This window comes from Globicephala melas, chromosome 12, assembly GCF_963455315.2.
Source record: "Globicephala melas chromosome 12, mGloMel1.2, whole genome shotgun sequence".
NCBI lineage: Eukaryota > Metazoa > Chordata > Mammalia > Artiodactyla > Delphinidae > Globicephala > Globicephala melas.
In genome coordinates this window covers 2,668,460-2,685,646 of record NC_083325.1, presented here as the reverse complement: position 1 = coordinate 2,685,646, position 17,187 = coordinate 2,668,460, and the positions used below count along the sequence as shown (strand labels likewise).

Below are 17,187 nucleotides of genomic sequence, written 5' to 3'. Positions count from 1 at the left end.
TTAACAAAAAAGCCAACCTTCCCACGAAACCTTTCCCGACCTTTTGCTGCAGAGCTTAATAGTTTTGCCCCCCCAGGGGCTGCTCAGGTGCCAAAGGTCATGCGTGGGCTGTTCCCGGTCTCTTTTTCCCATCACCTTCATCTAATTGCTGTCGAAACCCTATCCTCCACACTCACGGTGAGAGGCCTGTTCTGCCTCTTAAAAGGCCGGCGATGTGATGTGATCTAGGACACAGGTGGGTGTGTGACACGCCGGATCCCTGGAGCCCTATAATCCGTTTTGTCCACGCAGCCCGCTCAGCGATGGGAGGGTGGAGGCGCAGGCTCCCCGTGTCCGGCCGGGCTTCTGGCAGAGGATGGAGCGGAGGAGGGAAGCGAAGGGAGGACAGAGTTGATCTCACAGCTTCCATCTTAATTACCCGAGAGAGACATAGTGTGAACGTGTCACAGCAAAGAATCCAGTTAAAAGTAAAGTAATACCTCCCCCCTGATTCCGCCCCACAAGTTTATTAGTTGTAACCCCTCTTAACACAACCTGGTCTGGGCTTCTTGCCTGCTTTCTAAGATTCTATTTTTAAAAAGTGTGTGTGTGTGTGTGTGTGTGTGTGTGTGTGTGTGTGTGGCCTTTCTTGCGATTTCCCTCATTCTTTCAGTCCTTCATCCCCAAAAGGTTAAGGGACGTGAACTTCAGCAAAATAATCAAAATAGTGCTTCCACAGACTCACAGTTAGACGGGCCCTTTGGATCACCTGGTGTCTAAGTTATCTCAGATAAGAATTCAGTGTCTGTGTGTGTGTCTTTCTTCCTTTCTGTCTGTCTTTCCTTCTGTCTGTCGTTTTCAACCAAAGGGGTTTTATTCTAGTGTGTTTTTGTGTTGAAGGTTTATTTGGTCAGCGTGCTTTTTATTAGTGGTGTAATTACCTGGACAACAATGAAATCCTGCAGACACTTCATAAAGAACGCGGGTGACCCTTTTAAAATGTTTTATGTAATTAGACTGTCTAATTGCGGCGTTGAGATGTATACACACACACACACACACACACACACACGTATGTATATATGCTGATTCTGAAAACTACGGTTTGGGTTAGTGGAAAGAGCTCAAGACAAACACCGATCAGGACTTTTGGAGGATGGAGGACTATTGTATTTAAGAGGCTAACATCAACTATATACACAAAAGCTTCCAAACCATCAGAATTGGTGTTCCTGATGTAATTCCCATCTGCTAGAATTCTGAGGCGGCGACTATAAAATTGAAGTCCACATTAAGGTTTGCATTATGACTCCTTGTCATGGTATTTTAGATAAGCTTTAATACATTTCTGGTACCACATCATCAATTTTGGATAATTCTCCCATGTGCTGATCTCACAGCTACAGGTTGGAGCAGAGGGACCCTCGTCACGGAAGATGACACAGAGGCACAGGACCGCCGGGACGTGTGGTGGCCGAGCCGGGCCTGGGACCCGTGGCCTTGGGCCACTTTGGTCCCGGTGTGTGTGGTTGACCCGCTGCTGGCAGATTTGTTCTCAGTCCTGGAAGACTTGTCTCCCTCAGGCTGTTCACAGAGTTAGAAACTCGTACTTCTTCTGCCCTGTTTTCATTAATCAGCTTCTGATGCACAGACACAATCAACTGATAACCAGTGTTAGCGTTTAAAATCGATTCCAGCCCATTGCGGAGAAATGTGATGGCTCCCTTTTCAGGACAGCTTTATCTTGAGTAAGAGTCCTGATTTCGGCGGGACCTCCTAACCCGTGGAACCCCGCATCTGGCCGTCAGCACTGAGGCCTGGCGGGGCCGCTGCGCGAGGGGTGATGAGAGGTGGGTGGATCCTCTCCCTGGAAGCCCGGGTGTCAGATCCAGAAGCGCTTTCTCAGCGGCCCAGTGTCCGTCCACACGAGGCAGGAACCAGGGTTCATCTTCAGCCAGGTCATTCAAGGAGACTTTTGTGTACCTCTGTTCCGTGTCTGAAACCAGCATTCTCCCACTCAAATCAAGTTTTCCACCAAGTCGTTGAGTAGATGTGAAATACCGCTAGTTCTGCGGGAGGTCAGCAAGGCCACGCTGGCCCAGGTGGGCCTGGTCAGGGGGCAATCCTGGTGTTCATTCTGAGCTGGGCGACCACCTGGGCCACCGAGGGGTCTGGTCTGGAGAGTGGTGTCCCATTGGGACGGGGAAGAGGCCGAAGAAAGGGCCTATAATAATCATGGCTTGTTTTTTCTTTTTTTTTTTTTTAAACTGCAGGTCTCGGTGACTTGTTCTTATTAATTAATTAATTTATTTTTGCTGTGTTGGGTCTTCGTTTCTGTGCGAGGGCTTTCTCTAGTTGTGGCAAGCGGGGGCCACTCTCCATCGCGGTGCGCGGGCCTCTCACTGTCGCGGCCTTTCTTGTTGCGGAGCACAGGCTCCGGACGCGCAGGCTCAGTAGTTGTGGCTCGCGGGCCGAGTTGCTCCGTGGCATGTGGGATCCTCCCAGACCAGGGCTCGAACCCGTGTCCCCTGCATTAGCAGGCAGATTCTCAACCACTGCGCCACCAGGGAAGCCCTGTTTTTTCTTTGTTAATAAAAGAAAAAAGACATTTGCCTTTAGCTCTGTCTGCAGATCAGGGGTCTGGGTGGTTCCCTGGGTGTGTTTTGCATAAAGTATGAGGTTCAGTCATGAAGCTCACCTGCTGTAACCTGGGAGTCTTCTGCTTGTGTGCAGTGTTCAATAGTCAGATAACGTTGCTCAGTAATTTTTTTTTCAGCATTGACATCTAAGGGAAACAGTACCTTTGTTTGGTTTTTTTAAATATTTTTTATTTATATTTTTTTTCCGGTACGCGGGCCTCTCACTGTTGTGGCCTCTCGCGTTGCGGAGCACAGGCTCCATACGCGCAGGCTCAGCGGCCATGGCTCACGGGCCCAGCCGTTCGGCGGCATGTGGGATCCTCCCGGACCAGGGCACAAACCCGTGTCCCCTGCATCGGCAGGCGGACTCTCAACCACTGCGCCACCAGGGAAGCCCCAGTACCTTTGTTTTATTTATTTATATAATTTATTAAAAAAATTTTTGTTGAGGTATAGCTGATTTACAATGTGTTAATTTCTGCTGTACAGCAAAGTGACACAGTTATACCCATATAGACATTCTTTTTTTATATTCTTTTCCGTTATGGTTGACCCCAGGACACTGAATAGAGTTCCCGGCGCTCTGCAGTAGCACCTTCTTGCTTATCCATCCCATATAGAATAGTTTGCATCTAGTAACCGCAACCTCCCAACCATCCCTCCCCCACCCCTTTCTCAAACTAAGGCGGTGTGTGTGGTCGTGGGCTTGAGTCCTGGAAGCTGTGTGATGCTGTCCCTCCCTGGTGTGAGGGGCTGAAGCAGGGCCCCCCAGCGTGGCAGACACTCCAGAGAGATGGTGGCGACAGATGACCTTTGCCCGCACCTCGAGGTTCTGGCCCTTTAGTGGTGATCTTTGTGGGGAGGAAGAGGGCTTTGCAGGCAGACAGGCCTGGGCCCGAATCCTGGCTGCGGCCTGAGGGTGTGGTGGTTTCGTTCCTGAGCTGATAGTCAGGTGTGTGTCCCAGGGTTGCCGTGGAGGTGGACGACGCCTTGGCGAAGGTGGAGCCGCCGGGACTGTGTCTCCTGGGGCCTGTCCGAGCGCTTCTCCCCAGCCTGCTCCTCTGTTTCTGCGGGTCAGGAGGAGGGAGGCTGGTCTCTGCGGGGAGCCTTTTGGGGATTCTAGTCCTCTGGGCAGTTCGGCCAGTTGGCAAGTAGGCAGGGCAGCGTGTCCAGTGACCTTGGGCCTCAGCAGAAGGGCGCGGGCCTCTCATGAACCCTGAAGACTCCACTGCAGGGAAGCCCGTTAGTGATGGACGCCGACACTGGACGGCCACACGCACGGAGGTTCGGGGGAAACTGCCCCGACTCCCCAGGAGGCCGGCTGGGTCAGGCACCCCGGGCACCCTCGGCGGTGTGGGCACTCAGCCAAACGCCCCCCGAGGCTGTGGAGACCCCCAGGTTGGGCCTGGGCTTTCCAAACACAGTTGGGAAAAAGAAAACCTCATTGTTGCAGGGAATTCAGATATCGCGTGGACTTTGCATTGGTAAAGTGATTCGGATCCAGATCCATGTGGAGAAAGAGGTGCATTTGGTATTCGTGTTCATTCCTTTCCACTCCTTCCTCCTCCTCCTCTCTATTTCTGTGGGGAGATGCAGGTGATGCTAGTGGAGAAATAGCTTTAAAGACGAGCGTGCACCGTCCCACGTGTCCCCTCCCGCCTGAGCGGGCTGTGCGGAGTCCTTGAGTGACCTCTTGGGTGAGGGCCTCCACGGTCCCAGTGACCTTGAACCTGGCAGTGTTTGCAGTCGGAGGTGGTTTTCTGCACAGAAGTGTACGCGTTCCTGATGGATTTGATCACAGGTTGTAATGAAGACCTGATCTGAAATGCTCACCCTTAGCAGAGGTTTTGAATAAGCCCATAACCCAGGTTAAGCATGGTGGTGGGCAGACTGCATGTAGACCCAGCAGGAGAGCGGTTTTGGTCTCTGTGTTCATTTCTGTCTAAGGTGTGTGCTTCGTTCATTGACGCTTCGTCAGTGAAATGCTTTTCTCAAGGAAGACGCTGCCCCTCCCTCTCTCACAGTCAGTCCCCAGGCGGCCAGGGCATCTGTACGTGAACTTGAAGCAGAGCCTCCGGTTGGGGCTTCTCCGTTAGCTCAGATCCCGCACCTTTGTCTGGCTTTTCCGCCGCACCGAGTGTCGGAGGGCGGGGCTTCCAGAGCCAGGCCTTCGTGCCTTTGCCCTGGGCAGGTAAACTCTCCGGCACTAAGTTTGCTGCCGGTGCGGTGGGTTTAGAGCTTTGGAGGCCTGCATTCCTCACGCTAGAGCCGACTAAGGAGAGCCTTTCACCTCTCTGAGATCAAGAGGTTATCCCCGTGTAATAAGGATAACGAGAGATTATCCCCATGTCATAGAGATTAGAGACATTATCCCCGTGTAATAAAGATATCGAGAGATTATCCCCGTGTAATAAAAGTGGGTGTTAATATCTAACCCAGGTGGTTATTGGGAGGGTTAAATAACACCCCCTGTGAGAGCGTTGTACACGCGGAGGGCAACCCAGACAGGCCTCCAGAGGCCCACGGGCATTGGTTTGGGGAGATCTGACTCAGGCATGTTCACTTTTCAATGGAAAATTTAAAACTACAACTTAAGTCCAGAAGGACCCATGAAAATACTAATATGGCGCTGGTGCTTGCGGGCACAGCTGTGTTTAGCTGGTGGCTTTCTCCAGTAAATGGCACGTCACGGTAAGTCCCACAGTGAGAAACCAGAATCCTTGGTCGGGATCCCCAAGTCCAGATACCAGAACGTCTGTTTCTGCAGAACCTGTCGTGTTACTGTAAACACTTGGCAGAGAGAAGGGCGCCGTCCTCCTGTTGCATGTCTAACATCTTGTCCCAATCTTGTATCCCCGCTGTGTTTGCCCAGTGCCTTGTCCTGTGTTAAATCATACGTTTAAAAAGAATCATGCAAGCCCTTAAAATAATACCAGAGAATGCCTAGAGAGGAATTCATTTTTTAATCAAAATTTATGAACTTGCCTTATAACATTTTTATGAAAGCCCTACTTGAATTATCCTTTTCTATTTGACTAAAATAGAATTCGACTTTTCTGTGGGATGTTTAACGTTTTGGGTCATCCTCATGCTGGGGGTGAATTAATAGATCTTGTCGGAGTGAGCTGTCAGGACGGATCCCTTCTGGGTCTGAAGCATAATTAAAGATGACAGTGAACCCCCTCGGAGGTCCACAGAGCCTCAGGGTCCCCTGCAATGATAGGTTGGGACTGAAAATGGTTACCCAGGTGTGGTGGCCATGAGGTGACGGCAGGCTCCGCGGCCAGGAAGGGGGGGACTGCGGGTCCCCTCCGTCAGCTCCTCGGTTTGACTTCCTTGTAGTTTCGGGGTGCTGCCCTCAGATTCCTGCAGGGATTTTTTTTTTTCTCATTTTTATTGGAGTAGAGTTGATGTACAATGTTGTGTTAGTTTCAGGTGTACGGCAAAATGAATCAGTTATACACACATATATCTCTTCTTTTTCAGATTCTTTCCCCATAGAGGTCATAACAGAGTGTTGAGCAGAGTTCCCTGTTCTGTACAGTAGGTCCTTGTTAGGTATCTGTTTTATACAGAGTGGTGTGTGTATGCTCACCCCAATAAGCACAAGCTGTGGGTTGGGGGGAAGGGGTGCACCCCTCTCAGTGCACGGCCAGTGCAGGAGATGGAGTGTCTGAGTGATAGCCACGCTCTGTGGTTCTTCTCCCTAATTAGGCTCCCAGACAGGCTTTGGAATTTCCGCTTGGCAACCGCGCCTTTCTGTTCGGCAGTCTTCGAGGCCATGGGCACTGGGGCTTCGGGGCGAGGGGGCTGGAGACACCTGGGAGCTCAGGTCCCTCGGCTATGGCCAGGGGCCCCCAGCCCTCCCAGCCTCTGCCTCCGAGCCGGCCCGGGGCCTGGAAGGTGGAGCAGGGTGAGGGCGTTTCGGTTTGGGTTGAGATCAGTAAATATAAGCACCTTTTTTCTGGGGTCAATTAAAAATATGGTTTCAGGCAAATAAGTCATCAGTTATTTCTCAGCCAGTGACTTAAAACCAACCCAGCAAGCGGTCCTAATAGACGGTTCTTTCTGTTCCTTTTTAGATTTCCCATGTTCCTTTTCTACAAGTGATTTCCCAGATCATAACCCTCCGCTGAGGTTTGAGTTGGATTTGAGAATTTGGAGAATTCCTGCAGCTTGGTGACTTCGCGGGTGCTGTCAGTTGCAGAATTCACTTGCGGAGGAGCTCCGTGTGTGCGTCCTGTCTCATAGCTGAGTGCCGAAGGTGAGTGCGGCCTCCTGCCCAAAGCAGACGGGAGCACTTGCCGCTTTTGCCTCAGATGCTCACTCTGCATCAGTAGAATGACAGTAAACGCAGCTCTGATTCGTTGAGCCTCGTAAAACGTAAGTTTCCAACGGATCTGGTTCAAAAATTAGACTCACCGTTCCTGCTTTGGCACGTGGTGGCGTCAGCTAGGAAGCAGGGCAGTGGGCACATCCAGCCTGTGAGCCGCCCTAGTGCCTCTGCTCCCGGGCCGGACAGGTAGTCTTGCGTCTGGAGGAGCTGAGCCTCCTGCGTGCCGCCTGGGCCGGCGGGGGGTGGTCCAGGATATATAGGAGCTGACTTCAGGGTGAGCTCCATCTAGTGAAGGCGTCATTCCAATTTGGATGCTGGGAAGATGAGTCTCCATCAAAACATGCAAACAGACAAGGATTCTGAGGAAGGGTTTGCATGAGAAGCTGCTCGTGCGTTAAAATCGTGCCTGTAGATACAGCACGTGGACTGAGGTCATGACAGACCCTGGACAAAAGCATGTGTTGCAACAGACATTTCTTAGCCCTGACGAATGGTTTGGGACATTTGATTTAGATCATAAGAGATGCTGTCTAATGGTTCAGTTCATCTGGGGTCCCAGCTCTGGCTGGGCAGTAGAAGTGCTTTCTGAGAAGGTCCAATTTCACCTTCAGAGCGTTGCCCCGAAGTGTAGGGATAACACCCAGTTTATGACCTTTCCCTCAAAACCTTATTTTGCTTCTAGTATTCATAAATTGCTTTGAACGATTCTATTTCTTTTTTTTAATTTTTATTTTACGTTGGAGTGTAATTGATGAACAGTGTTCTGTTGGTCTCATGTGTACGGCAAAGTGATCCAGTCATATATATATGACTGAATATATACACACACACACGCATACCCACCTTTCCCCTTCGGTAACCATAAGTTTGGCTTTAAGCTATTCTTGAACGTATAACTTTGGGCTATAAACTCTCTTGGTTTTATTGCCATAGATTTATTAGTTTAATATAAGTTAGAATTTTCCTTCCTTTGGTCTAAAGCTACTACTGTAAGTCAGGTTTTTCTCCTCAACCACTTTTTTTTTTTTTGGAATCACCTCGACTTCAGTTACATTCCCCGTTGGTGTGTGGTGAGCAGAAGGGCATGGGGTCAGTATGTGGTGTTCCATAGGGTAAGATGACGAATTCTCCTTTACGATTTCTTTGGGGCAAACGACAGTCTCCCACCCGTTTAAAGGGGCGAGGCGTCCATTATGATTTCCAGTTCTGGGTCCTGGTTTGGAACTGAGAGACTAGAGCTCATCTCAGCAGCTGATCCAAGCCCTCCCCCTTACTGTGTCCCTGTAAGTGACCCTGAGGTCCCCCTCCCCCCAGGACATTGCTGGTTTTCACTGGCTTTACATCCCCCCAGGCGCTGGTCGGACCCTCCAAGGTTTCTCTTCCAGACCTTATATGGGTGGAACGCCTTTGGGTGTTTCATGTCTAATCCTGGGAGGTTTCCATTTACATAAAAAAGTCTTGGCTATGACCATTCAATTTTTTTAATAGTCATTGAAGTGGAACCTTTTAAAACTTGGTCGTTTATAAATGCATTCACGTATTTATCAGTTTGTCAGATTTCATGGGAATATAAGCTAGGAATTAGCGCAAATCCTGGAATCTGGTCATCAGAATTCTCTAGTGATTCATCAGTCACGGAGTCTGACAGGACTTCTTTAGAAGGTCTTGGTCATGGGTGACATTAATAGACTCTCAGTGACTGTCAGGGTCCTCTTCCAGAAAGTGGTGAGTCGGGGAAGTCACACGCTTAATTGGGGCAGTATATTCTGCACAGGTGCCCAGGAGAAGTCTGTTACCATCACACAAACAAGAGTCGACGCCTGGGTACCACTAGATGGACAGTCATACATAGATTATCACGCGGATATACTTACAAAAATATTTGTATGCATGTAATTTAAAATAATTACTCCTATACGTTTTATGAGAGCCACACCAAAGCCCTGATTTGCTTATTAAAAATTACTTTCATGGTTTTGAAAACTGTCCAGTGGGAAAACCACTAGGGCTGTCCATTCGTGTAATAAATATTGACTGTGAGCACAGCTGGATTCTGGGCTGTTTTTCCTGCAGTGACTGTTTTAGCAGCTACAGAAATAGATGAAATACAGTTTGAGACTCTCTTTCTCGTGGCCTTGTGGGATGGGGCGCGACCCTGACAGCTCTGGGGCTCTGGTGACAGCTGCAGTCAGGCTCTCAAAGCAAGTTTCAGGTGCCCGAGGCAGGGTAAACTGAGTGAATTTTAAAGAAGCGGGGAGTGGGGCTGAGGCGTCATGGGTCCCGAGGCACAGGGCAGGCTGGGTGCCTTAGCGGGTAATGGGTCTCCACGTCGGTTAAGCAGTAACGGGTGGGAACCCGCACGTGCTGCTGGGTCAGGGGTCTTTGATGTGCCCGCAGGAAAAGTGACGGCTTGGCCATCCTGTCACTTGCCCTGTCCTGGAAAGAAAGGAAAGCAGTGGCGACCTGGTAAAGTGCTACGTGAGGGGTCAGGCTCGGAAGCGCCTCCCCGCTGCCGGGCAGCCCAAGCTGGGGCCGTCTCAGCCCGCCTACCCCTGGGGCTGGGCCGAGGGGAGAGGTCTTGGGGAGGGATGTCTGAGCTGCATCTCACGGTGACATGAGGGGGTCCCTGAGCCCGCTGTGTCCAGGGACTGCATTTCCCTGCCCTGTATTCTTGTACACACACAGTCACACACACACACACACACACACACACAGACACACACACACACACACATTGAAATTACGGACTTCAGAACTCCCTGGCTTGACTTTGCCTGATACAGGGGGAGTGGAGCTCATGGGAGGAGCACGGCCGCAAGCCCCTTCCTTTTCCACTGGAATGAACTTGACAGTGTATAGTCTGCGCTTAATTCTTCCCTGGATAACTGAACACTGACTGTGATTCACTGTTGTGGGAAGCTGGCTGGTGTTTCCTGGGGATGGAGGATGTGAACAGCGTCATATGCTGTACGGAAGGTTGTTTATCTTTTGAAAATCTACTTGGAGACTTTTTCAGGAGAGAAGCCTGGTGAGTGGAAGGACGTGGGCGTTAAGCGGGGGAAGATGGTGCGTAGGGCACAAGACTTACGGGTAGAGGAGAGTAATCGAGACCTGGATCGCAGACTGCGTCAGTTGCTGATGTGAATATACCCAAAACGTAAATGTGGGCACAGGCATGATTTTCTTTTTTTTTTTTTGAGCTTTGTTGAGGGATAATTGACAAATAAAACTATAAGATATTTAAAGCGTACGTGTTGCTGATTTGATACACATATGCATTGTGAAAGGATCCCCCCATCTAGCTAATTAGCACACCCATCACTTCACATGTTTATCCTTTTTTAAAAATGAGAACAGTTAGGTTCTCCTCTCTTAGCAAGTTTGAATTATATAATAGTGTTGTCAACTGTAGTCACCATGTTTTACATTAGATCCTCAGACCTTATTCATCTTAGAGCTGAAATCTTTTTACCAGCCTCTCCCTGTTTCCTCCACGCCCCCAGCCCGTAGCAGCCACATTTGTACTCCCTGTTTCTATGACTTGGACTTTTAAAAAAAATTCCAGATGTAAATGCTACCATGCATCGTCTGTCTTTCTCTGTCTGGCTTATTTCACTTAGCCTAATGTCCTCAAGGTCTGCCCATGTTGTCACAAATGGCAGAATTTCCTTCCTTCTTGTGGTTGAACAGTATTCCTGTGCGTATGTATGTGTGTTTACACGCATATACATACCTATGTATCACATCTTCTTATCCATCCATCCATTGGTGGACACTTAGGTTGCTTCCATATCTTGGCGTTCATGGCTAATGCTGTAGTGAACATGCGGGGTACAGATATCTCTTCCAGATCCTGTTTTCATTTCCTTTTTATAGATACCCAGACGTAGGATTATTGGATCACATGATAGTTCTGTTTTTAATTTTTTTGAGGAACCTCCATACTGTTCTCCATAGTGGCTGCACCAATTTACATTCCCACCAACAGTGCATGAGGGTTCCCTTTTCTCCACACCGTCATCAGACGCTTGTTATCTCCTGACCCTTTGATGATAGCCACTCTGACAGGTGTGAGGTGATATATGATGGTGGTTTTGATTTGCATTTCCCTGATGATTAGTGATGTTGAGCACCTTTTCATGTGCCTGTTGGCCATCTGCACATCTCTGCAAAAATGTCCTCTGCATATTTTTTAATCTGATTGTCTTTTTGCTGTTGAGTTGTATGAGTTCTTTATATATTTTGGATATTAACCTCTTATCAAGTATATGATTTACAAATATTTTCTCCCAATTCATCGGTTGCCTTTTCACTCCGTTGATGGTCTCCTTTGCTGTGCAGATGCTTGTTACTTATTTTTGGTTTTGTTGCCTTTGCTTTTGGTGTCAAATCCAAAAAATCGTCACAAGAGAGATGTCAAGGAGCTTACCCCCTATGTTTTCTTTTTAGGAGTTTTATGCTTTCAGGTCTTATGTTCAAGTCTTTAATCCATTTTGAGTTGATTTTTGTGTATGGTGTAAGATAGTGGTCCAGTTTCATTCTTTTGCATGTGGCTGTCCAGTTTTTCCAACACCATTTATTGAACAGACTGACCTTCCCCATTGTATGTTCTTGGCACCTATGTGGTAAACTAAGTGCCCATATAAGGCCGATTAAGTGAGCTTATTTCTGTGTTCTCTATTCTATTGATCTCAAGGTCTGTTTTTATGTCAATACCATACTGTTTTGATTACTATAGTTTTGACTATACAGTTGACCCTTGAACAACTTGGGTTTGAACGGTGGGGGTCCACTTTTACTCGGATTTTTTTCAATAGTAAATACGACAGTGCTGCACTTTCCATGGTTGGTTGAATCCATGGATGTGGAACCGCAGATACAGCAGAACTGTGGATCCAGAGGGCCAACTATAAGCCCTTAGTGGATTTTTGATTGCCCCTAACCCCTGCATTGTTCAAGGGTCAATGGCAGTTTGAAATCAGGGAGCGTGATGTCTCCAGCTTTGTTCTTCTTTCTCAAGATTGCTTTGACTATTCAGGGTCTTTTGTGGTTCCATACAAATTTTGAGATAGTTTTTTCTATTTCCGAGACAAATGCCATTGGAATTTTGACAGGGATTGCACTGAGTATGTAGATTTCTTTGGATAGAATGGACATTTTAACGATGTTAATTCTTCCAGTCCACGAGCATGGAGAAATCTTTCCATTTATTTCTGTTTTCTTCAGCTTCTTTTTATCAGTGTCTTATCGTTTTCAGTATACAAGTCTTTCACCCTCTTGGTTAAATTTATTTCTAGGTATTTTATTCTTTTTGATACAGTTGTAAATGGGATTGTTTTCTTAGTTTCTCTTTCTGATAGTTCATTGCTAGTGTATAGACACAACTGATTTTTGTATCATTCAACTTTACTTAATTCATTTGTTCTCACAGTTTTTTGGTGGCGTCTTTAGGGTTTCCTTTAGGGTTTTTGATATTATGATGCATAATATCATGTCATCTGCAAATATAGACTGTTTTACTTCTTCCTTTTTGATTTGGGTCCCTGTTATTTCTTTTTCTTGTCTGATTGCTGTGGCTAGAACTTCTAATACTATGTTCAATAAGTGACAAGAGTGGGGATCCTTGTCTTGTTCCTGCTCTTAGAAGAAATGCTTTCAGCTTTTCACTGTTGAATATGTTGTTTTCTGTGGGCTTATCATATATGACCTTTATTATGGTGAGGTATGTTCCCTCTATACCCACTTTGTTGAGTTTTTATCATAAATGAATATTTTGTCAAATGCTTTTTATGCATCTACTGAGATAATCATGATTTTTGTCCTTCATTGTGTTAATGTGCTGTATCATGTAGATTGACCTGCAGGTATTGAACTATCCTTGCGTCCCTGGGGTAAATCCCACTTGACCATGGTATATGATCTTTTAATGTGCTGTTGAATTCAGATTCCTAGTATTTTGTTCAGAACTTTTTGCATCTATGTTCATCAGGGGTACTGGGCTGTAGTTTTCTTTTCTTGTAGTGTTCTTGGTTTTGGTATCAGGGTGATGCTGACCTCTTTTTTTAAAAAAAATATATATTTATTTATTTATGGCTGCGCTGGGTCTTCGTTGCTGTGCATGGGCTTTCTCTAGTTGTGGTGAGTGAGGGCTACTCTTCGTTGCAGTGTTTGGGCTTCTCATTTTGGTGGCTTCTCTTTGTGGTGGAGCATGGGCTCTAGGCATGCGGCTTCAGTAGTTGTGGCACGCGGGCTCGGTAGTTGTGGCTCACGGGCTCTAGAACACAGGCTCAGTAGTTGTGGCACACGGGCGTGGTTGCTCTGCGGCATGTGGGATCTTCCTGGACCAGGGCTCGAACCCATGTCCCCTGCATTGGCAGGCGGATCCTTAACCACTGTGCCACCAGGGAAGCCGACGCTGGCCTCTTAAAATGAGTTTGGAAGTGTTCTCTCCTCGTTTTTGGGGAATAGTTTGAGAAACATTGGTATTAATTCTTCAATTGTTTGATAGAATTCACCAGTGAAGCCATCTGGTCCTGGACTTTTGTTTGTTGGGAGGTTTTTGATTATTGAGTCAACCTCCTAATAACTGGTATGTTCAGATTTTTTATTTCTTCATTATTCAATATTGATAGGTTTGATGTTTCTAGGAATTTATCCACTTCTGGGATGTCTAATTTGTTGGCATATATTGTTCATAGTAATCTCTCACGATTCTTTTTACATCTGTGATATCAGGTGTAATGTCTCCTCTTTTTTTTTTTCTGATTTTGTTCGTTTGAGTCCTCTCTTTTTTCCTAGGTGAGTCTAGCTAAAAGTTTGTCTATTTTCTTTGTCTTTTGGGAAAAAACAGCTCATAGTTTTACCGATCTTTTCTATGATCTTTTTAGACTCTATTTCATTTATTTCTGCTCTGATTTCTGTACTTCCTTCTACTAACTTTGGGCTTCATTTGTTTTTTCTAGTTCCTTGAGGTGTAAAGTTGGTTGTTTATTTGGGATCTTTGTTTTTTCTTAATGTGGGTTTTTATCACTCTGAACTTCTCTCTTAGAACTGCTTTTAATGCATCCCATGAGGTTTGGTCTATTGTATTTCCATTTTCACTTGTCTCAAGGTTCTTTTTTTTAATTGCAGTGTAGTTGATTTACAATATTATATTAGTTTCAGGTATACAACGTAGTGATTCAATATTTTTATACGTTATACTCCATTTAAATTTATTACAGATTAATGGCTGTGTTTTCCTGTGCTGTACAATATATCCTTGTTGCTTATACATAGTTGTTTGTACCTCTTAATGTCTCAAGATGTTTTTTGATTTCTTCTTTGACCCATTGGTTGTTCAGTAACATGCTATTTAACTTCCACATATTTGTGAATTTTCCAGTTTTCTTCTTGTAACTGATTTCTAGTTTTACACCATTGTGATGGGAAAAGATGCTTGATGTGATTTCAGTCTTCTTAAATTTATTAATACTGGTTTGTGGCCTAACGTGATATCCTGGAGAATGTTCCATGTGTGCCTTAGAAAAATGTGTATTCCGCTGCTGTTGGATGGACTGTTTTGTCAATGTCTGTTAAGTCCATCTGGTCAATTTCCTCACTGATTTTCTGTCCAGATGATCTGTCCATTGTTGGAAGTGGTATATTGATGTGCCCTACTGTTATTGTATCGCTATCTATTTCTCCCTTTAGGTCTGTTGATATTTGCTTTATATATTTAGGTGCTCCTATATTGGGTGCATAAATATTTACAAATATTATTTCCTCTTGTTGGGTCAACTCCTTTATCATTATATGATTCCCTCCTTTGTCTCTTAGTACAGTCTTTGGCTTAAAGTCTATTTTGTCTGACATAAGAATGAGCTACCCTGGGTTTCTTTTGGTTTCCATTGGCATGGACTGTCTTTCCATCCCCTCGCTTTCAGTCTGTGTGTGTCCTTAAAGGTGAAGTGACTCTCTTGTAGGCAGCATATAGATGGGGCTTGTTTTTTATTCATTCAGCCACTCCGTGTATTTTGATTGAAGAATTTAGTCTATTTACATTTAAAGTAATTATTGGTAGGTATGTACTTCCCTTTTTAAAATTGTTTTCGTAGTGTTTTTTTGATTCTTTTGTTTCTTTTTTCACCTCTTTGTCTCTTTTCTTTGTGATTTTTTTTGGAGTGGTATGCTTCAGTATCTTTCTCTTTCTCTTTTGTGTCTCTGTTACAGGTTTCTACTTTGTGGTTACCATGAGGCTTACATGAAACATCTTATAATAGTCTGTTTTAAGCTGATAACGATTTTAAGTCTGTACGCATCGTTTTCCGTTCGACTATAGAAGCAGCAGTGGTTTGTTGAATTGTGCATTCAGCAGGAGAGAATAAGTTAAGCATGTCTGTCACTTTCATGTTTGTAAAAATGCTATCCCATCATATTTCTTTTAGTAAAGGAAATTTTTATTACTTGTCTTCATATCAGCCTCAATTTTTATAACAACAGTTTCCCACGGTTCATATACTAAGTAAAGTTGACTTAAATTTACCATATTCCAGCTTTTTGGTATTTTGGAGACTGCTGGTCACTCACTTTGCACCCACAGGGATTCTTTAGAAAGACTTTTCACATGCAAGACCCGTTTCTCTGTCATTACGTTTTTAGGGTCACAGCTGTTGCTGGGAGGCTAGATACCTGAAAGTAACTTGTTGAGTTTCTGCCAAAATAGAAGGGACCATCCTGTCCCCTTACCACCACTCCCCCTTCACTGGGACCCCTGAGGCACCTGGGGTAGGGCCTCTGCAGCTGGACTAGTTGGGTCTTTCTAGGGGCTACTGAATGTCTAGGGATGGCCGTAGCCTTTGACGTTCCAGTCGACATAGTGGTTAGATCTGTAATAGTTGGTTAAATAGTTGACCAATAGGTATTGAGCGTTGCTAAAAGAAACATTGCTGTGTTGATTCTACCACAGTTAACGTGCTGGTGAGTCAGTGGGAGCAGCTGTAACGTACCGGGCACTTGCCAGCTGCTTGCCCCCCCACCCCGTGTCTCCTGCAGGATATTATCTGTGGCTGGAATGCAGATCTTTTCACCCCCATTTCATAGGCAGAGACACTGAGCCTCAGGGGAGCGAAGAGGGTTGCCCAGGGTCACAGAGTGGAGCCCACAAGCAGTGTTCTGTTCTGGCCACGAGCTGCTGCTTCCAAGCCCGTGTTGCTTCTGCTCCCAGGCTCTGACCTGCGGCAGTGACACGGCAGCGACCTGTTATCTGAGTGCTTACCTTGAACTTGGGACCCCTTGACGCTCTGAGAGATGAAACAACTTGGCCAAAACCGTGTGCTCGTAGGGCAGAGTGGGCTGTGAACCCACATCTTCCTGACCCAAAGCCTTTCATTCTTACTTGACCGTGAATTTTATTCATTTATTTTCCCTAGCAAAACCTCGAGCAACCAATGAGGGTTTGGAAGCGAGTCCCTTTTGGAAACGTAAAGAAGGGAGGAGGGAGGAAGGCTTTGGGAGGGGTTGGGGTGTAGGAGACAGGACCTGAATCTTCCAAAGGCCTCGGTACCTCCTGAAGACCCCAGGGCCAGCTCAGCAGGCCTCGGACCTGCACCTGTGCTCTTCCCAGATGTTGCCGTGTATTTGTGACTCCCCGCTGACCAGCTGACCTCTGAGAGGGAAGTCGTCTGTGGAGGCTGAAGGACCTCCTACACTTCCTGTGTGTGGGGTCATCCCTGGGGTCCCCTGCTCTTCCCAGGGCGCCTGTGTGCAGAGCGACGCTGCATAGAGTCGAGATTTACTGTTTCTTTACGTAGCAGTGAAATCATCCTTTTCTGATGGTTGAGGTGACGGTCAAAGTTTAGCCAAGCATATTCCCTTTTCTGTCACAGCCGACACGCCCCAGCAGTGTGGCTTCCTCGAAGGCTGGACACAAATTAAAAACACAGAAAGCGAATCCTTTCCCACCCACCCCACCCCCACCCAGTTCTTTTCCTTAGGACAGATTGTAGAACTGAATTAGTAACTTTGCAGTCATTTCTCCACTGTTCTCTGAATTGTACCTTACAGTTTACAAAGGCATTTTCCTATAAATTCTTTCGAAGATCAGGTGATGTGGCTATATGTCTCCCCCACCCCCGTTTTATAAAAGATGGAAAAGAGCCAGGAGAGGTTGCTTTACTTGCCAAGACGGCCCGGCAGACGGTGACCCATGAGTCGCGGCTGCACCGGGGCTGCTGGGTGCTGACCGCACACGCG

At 46.5% G+C, this 17,187-nt stretch overlaps 1 protein-coding gene across 8 annotated transcripts in view; it reads left to right on the top strand.

The window, feature by feature from the left end:
- The window catches only part of NCK2 (NCK adaptor protein 2), a 133,813-nt gene that overhangs the window by 57,019 nt on the left and 59,607 nt on the right, over positions 1-17,187 (top strand). For 7 of the 8 annotated variants that reach the window (XM_060309641.2, XM_070046881.1, XM_060309639.2 and 4 more), the window contains exon 2: positions 6,701-6,882. The gene's annotated coding sequence lies outside the window, so the exon portion shown is untranslated. Of the gene's footprint in view, positions 1-6,700; positions 7,002-17,187 lie in introns of all 8 variants that reach the window. The other variant, XM_070046882.1, reaches the window with a different exon arrangement.